Source organism: Crocodylus siamensis, chromosome 2 (assembly GCF_052110815.1).
Source record: "Crocodylus siamensis isolate JL-2025a chromosome 2, ASM5211081v1, whole genome shotgun sequence".
Taxonomy (NCBI): domain Eukaryota; kingdom Metazoa; phylum Chordata; order Crocodylia; family Crocodylidae; genus Crocodylus; species Crocodylus siamensis.
The window spans coordinates 160,168,681-160,174,896 of NC_143396.1; positions in this window are offsets into that span (position 1 = coordinate 160,168,681).

The window sequence follows — 6,216 nt, forward strand, 5'->3', positions numbered from 1 at the left end:
TGGCCAATATTTGTTCAAGTGATCTGAACTGCTAGCTGTAGGACTTCAGTCAAGGGATCTCTGTCAGCAAAGCAGGACTGATAACGTTCACATTGGGTGCATCTACATGAGACACTACTGCATAATAGTTACTGTTCATTTCTTTAATTCCTGTATTAGCAAGTACTAAATAAGTTCACAGTAACCAGAGTTACTGTGCAGTAGCACTAGCCAATGCCTTTTATGTGATGCTACTGCACAGGAGCCTAATACTACTGTGTAGTAGCGTCTTGGCATGATTTTTGCCATATGACACTACTGCGCAGTATTCTCTTTGTTAAAGTATTTCAGTTAACCAGCTTGAGTACCAACAACAAAGTATGAATTATGATCAATGAATAGTTTTCACACAGGCTGTGAAGACCACAGGAACAGAAAATTATGTGCTCAAAACAGTCAGTGAATTCTGACAAATAACTACTATGGAGCCAAAGATATAAATGTAATTTATCATAGTTCCAAAATGAGGAATCCTATGATTTACACTAGTTGAGAGTCTGGATAGTATTTTTTAAGCAAAAATAGGGATCTACTGAAGAATGAAAGAGGGCAACATTCATCACAAATATTACTGTCAACAAAGAAGTCTGACTAGTCTGAGCCATGAGATTTCATAGGTGATTTACCAGTGAGTGTCACCTCTTAGCCTTCTTCTAATTAAGTGGCATTTTAACAGGAAATCATTTCATGTTAGCTGGCAAGAGAAAACTAAATCTCTGGAGAAAGCACCCTTTTCTAATGGCAGGATGTGAACAGCTGTATATTGCATGACTGTATGGCCAACCTGCAAGCTCTGTGTAGTTCCAATGACATATGATCAATGCACCTTCCCCATCCAAGTGTTTGCCCCTGCCCTGTATCCTTTCCTTATTCACCATAGCCTGAGGATATAAATATATGACACAGTTACTATGGCATAATTTCCCCCAGAGTTTAACTCTTAGAATTTAACATAGTAAGATGTACATACATACAGTCAACTCTCCACCTGGGCACTGGGTCACAGAGAAGATAGTTTACATAAAGCAAAGGACTGCCCCAGGCTAAAACAGACTTAGAAGACACATCACAGGTTCTATATTTTTTTCAACAGGTAACTTACTACATAATACTTCTGGAGTGATGTTGTAGTCTTGATGGTCCAGGAATTATGCAATTATGGTCTTCAGAGCCTATGTGAAAGATTTTTTGTGGTTGATATCTTTTACTGGAACAGCTACATCTTTCGGACAGACTTAAACAAGCATTGAATGAGGCCTGGTGAAGAATGCATTCAAAAGCTTGCCTAAGTCTATCTCAACAATGCAGCTAGTCCAATAAAAGATGGCACCTACAAAAATCTTTGCCTTAATACACAGTAGGAATTCAAGTGACTTACCACATAGTAGTGCTACATACTAGGGCTGTGTGTCACATACCTCCTCTACTTTTACTACGTAGCAAAGTCAATGTTCTACATAGTAAATGCATCATGTGTCTACACCCTTGGACTCTGAGGCGCCCCTTATCCTGTAACCTTTTCAGTCCTTGACCTACCTCCTTGCTTCTGTTCTCTTTTGGCTGATTCTTTTGCTTCAGTCTCACTCACCCCAAACCTCATTTCTTTCATTGAGCTAGTTTCTTTCATTTACATATGGTAGACTGCAGCTTAAAAAAATGTTTTTATCTCCAACTATTTTCCCAATTCCCTCCTCCCCTTTGCTTCAAGCCTCTCTGAAAATAAGGTCTCTTCCCTCTAACTCAAACTACAGTCCTGTAAATCCTCTTAGCTCCCATGTAGTCTATTCCACCACCACTTTATTCCACTCACAAATTGCTCTTATGGACCTGGTTAGAAAGAAGCCTCAACTACTGGCGGGCAATTCTGTAATTGTCAGCTATTAGGTTTATTGTTCCCTTCTATGAAACACCTGTTTCTGGAAACAGTCAGTCAGGACACTGAACTAGATAGGCCATGGAGATGTTCTGGTGGGAGTACCTATTACCTTCTATTCTTTAGTTTTCTGTAATACTTTCTTATCATGCTCTTATAATGTTCTGTGAATATTTCTGTCAGTGAAATTAGAACAGCCATGGCTAGTGACTGCAAAGCAGTCAAACAGTTGAAATTACTTGGTATTAAAATTCTAACAGATTTTGCTGTGAAGCTATCTGTGCAACTCTGCTCCCTGATCTCCTTGCCCTTTCCTCTTGTCCATCCATCACACTAAAACAGAGGCAGGCAAAATACAGCCCACAGGCCGATCCGGCCTGCCAAGCACTTTCATCTGGCCTGTGAGACTCCCTAAAAAATTGTGCCCCACCCAGTCCTTCCACCCACGAAGGTGAGAACAAGGTGTCCACATGTACACCCACCCCCCCAAACACACCCTATTGCCTTGCTCCCACCCTCGTGGGTGGAAGGGGCCCACTGGGCCGGCATGCAACTTCCAAGGGGGCCTGCTGCTGCTGCTGCTGCATCCCCAGGGACCTGCTCCACTTCCCCAGTTTCCTGCTGCCTCCGGGCAGTAGGTAGGGAAGCAGTGGGGGTGGGGCTGCAGCTGGGAGGGAGCCCAGAGTGTGGGGCTGGCAGCAGTGTGGAACCCATGCTCTGGGGGGCAGCGGCAGTGTGGAATTGGGGTGGGCAGCATGAGGGCATGAGGGAGAGTAGGGGAGATGCGGGACCCTCCTACTCTCCTCCATATCACACAGCCCTGGCAGGCCAGGAGCAGCAGGTGCACAACCTCAGCCACCTGGCACCAGCATGTGGGGCTTCCCTCCTATGCTGTGTGAGTGCAGGGCCTGCATGTGAGTGGCAAGGAGTACTGGGGATACAGCAGCCTGGGGGAGGCTGCGCCCCTCACTGTGATGTGCAGTGCTGGCCAGAGTCCCACCCTGCTGGGCACCTGTGCCTTGAGCGCCCTACCTGCTGCTGCACCATGGGGGGGAGGGAGACTGGGGGGTTCCCCAACCTCCCTCATACCCACACCCTGCCCCCACATATACACAACACCCCCACACACTCGCACGTCCTACCACACCCCCCATACACACCCACACCCACCATACCGACCCACCCACCACAATATACAAAACCAAGAATTTATTTTTGAGTTATTATGCAATCACTTCTATATATACTACACAAACACAAATCATGACAAAAATATTTTGAGTAATAAAATTAAAACATGCTATAGTAGGTGTTTGACTTTTAGTGTATGGTTTCTTTTCTGGCAACTCCCCCACCACCCCCAAAGGAGCATTTGGGTGGGGCAAGGGGAGGGACTTCCGGTGGCAAAGGTCAGGGGTTAGGGGTGGGACTTCTGATCCCAAGATGGTGACAAGGGGGTGGGGCAACTGTCAAGAGGCAGGACTACCCATGCGGCCCTTGATAGCTCACCAAAACTCATTAAGTGGCGCTCCACCCAAAATAATTTCCTGCCCCTGCACTAAAATCATGCTTGGACAATATCATACCATCTTCAAACATCATATCGCTATTGGCTTTTTGTTTCTTCTAAGATACTTCAAGCATTTCATTTTGATTTTAATGATCCAGCGCTTTCCTCCTTCTACTTTTTTTCTACAGTCTCTTCCCTCTGTGTACACATTCAGAACACCTTTGCCATACCCTTTTTTTTTTTTAGGATCACATTTATCACCCACCAAGCAATCTCTCCTTTCCTTTATATTCCTCTTCACACACTATTAAATGAGGCATACCTCACCTCCAGCACACATGTATTCAGGCTGGTGTAATCCCCTAGTGAATGCATTTCAAAATTTTCCTTCTATGCATGATTTGCCAAACATCTGAGCAAGGAGGGATGCAAGTGCTGAAGTGTCAGCTCAAGCAGAAGCAACTCTTGCTTTTTGTCTTCTGAAGTCCCTGGTTCAGTTCCCAGTGCCAGTCAAGACTGTAGGAACCTGTGGGACCTGAAGGGAAGAAGACACGTTTTACAGGGGAAATTTTGGGAAGACATGTCAGATAACCAGGTTGTGGGTCCATGCTTGGATTGCTTGTTGCAAGGGCAGTTCCTCTGCACATAGTTCTTTGAACACAGTTTTAGTGAGGTTAGAGAAAAATGAACCCCTCTTATTATATTACCATACAGGTAGTGAATGATGCCTATCCAGGATTTGGACCACGGTGGGTGTCAGATGCATGAGGCCACCTTCCTTTCAGCAGCGGTACGTATGTGTTACTGGGTCTTCTCTGTGCTGATGCACTGGAGATAGGAGTTGTTTTGACCCCTTGATTGACAAGCAGAGGCCCCAACTTTACTTCCTGGTGTGCTGGCCAAGAGTGTGGCTGTCACATTGGAATATTTCAGTCTATTATTTTGTAAAGTTTCCATCATGTTGTTGGGGCCTCCCCATGAATCTGGCTTACGCTTAACTTGAAGCATGTGAATGGTCCTGTTGAAGCTAATGAATCTACCTGTAGCCTTAACAGTAATATTTTCATGGGGCTTCAGTGCTACCTGGGTGATTTTAGTGAAGCATGTGCTTAAGCATTTTACAGGATAAGGATCTATGGGTGCTTGTACACATGCAGGGACACTGTTCCTATGTGCTATAATTACAGTGCATCAGAGCAGACTCAATTTAGTCTGCTAGAGTGTGCTATCACACTCCAGCAGCCTCTGCATCTCATGTATTCAGTGTCCTTGCACTTCAAAATGGCAGCAGGGGCACATTAGCTAAAGTTCATTCAATGAGCTTTAGTAAAAGTGCCCCACCACCATCTTGAAGTGCAGGACACATGAGTCACTGCAGGCACCTGAATTAGAGTGGCTCTCCAAGCCACTCTAATTAAAGCATTCCTTCCCTCCACCCACAGATCATGTGTACAGGCCTGTGTGAAGTGGCCAGTATTTGATTTGGATTCAGATTCAGCCAATTCAGGGGACAGAGATTCGATTTGGTGATTTGGATCACTGTCCCAAATCAATTTGGCCAAATCAGATTCAAAAGATTTGGCACTGATTTGGTGTGATTCAGCCATTGATTATAATGGGGAATCACTAAAAGGAGATACATGAGGGGCTTCTGTGAAAGTGCACCTCAAACTGTTGAAAGCAAAACTTGTGTCACTTGTGTGTGTTAACTGGGTTTCTGGTTGTAACCATGTTGGTCTAAGGAACAGGCAGGCAAGGTTCTTTGAGTAGATATGATATATTTTATTAGACCAGCTGAATAGTTGGAGAAATATATCTTGGCAAGCTTTCAGATTTAAAAACCCTTCATCAGACTGAGGAAGCATCTGCAGTTGGTGTGTGCTCTTCTTGGATGGAATGAATAGTAAAGAGGCCAGAGGCTGGGCTGCAGACAAGAAAGCCAGTCAGTGAAAATGTCAGGGGGTGAGAGACAGGATCAGAGGGGGGCAGGGAAGGGTGATGTAGAAGGTAAAAGTGGAGAGGTACCTGGGGAGTCAGATGTCAGGCAGGTTATAGTATGTCATAAATCCAATGTCTGAGGTGAAGTGTAAGGCCACCCGTGGACCTGCCTTGTGCAGCTCCTCCCACAAGTATACCCTGCATGCCTCATACAGGGAGGGCACCACTGTCCTGCTGAAGGTGGTACATGCTGGCACATGGTATGATGGGACCACAAGTACCATGAGCTGCCTGAACCCTGGACACTCAACAAAGGAGAAGGGCTGGCCATCCAGAGTAAGCATCTCCCCAATGCTTTGGGTGACCTCTCTCACCACTGCAACATGCCCCACTTTGTCTGTGGCTTTCCCCCACTGGTCCAGGGTGGCCTGCCTTTGCTTTGCGGAGACAGGGGCTTTGGAGCAAGAATGGGACTTCTTTTTGGGTATGCTCTCACTGGTGCCAGGCTGAGGAGGAAAAAGGGCAAGGGGGTGCTGTCTCCTGAGAGGCAGCAGCATCGCCATGGTGGTGAAGTGTTTCATTTCCATGCCCCGGCTAATCGGCCTTGGCAGTGCTGGCAGGCAGCATACCTGGGATCATCTGCCAACTCAAAATGATCCCACACTACACTACTCCCCCTCTTCTGGGTTGAGGATGGGGATCCTGCCTTATCCATCTCCCCAGCAAGCAGAGGCACAACAACAGGAGAAGGTGAGTCACCTGGCCCCACAACCTCCCCTAAGGTGCCTTTCAGAGAAGGAGACCTGCTTCCAGGGGAACTTTGAGGGGTGTGGAGCACAAACTCAAATTCCCCCTC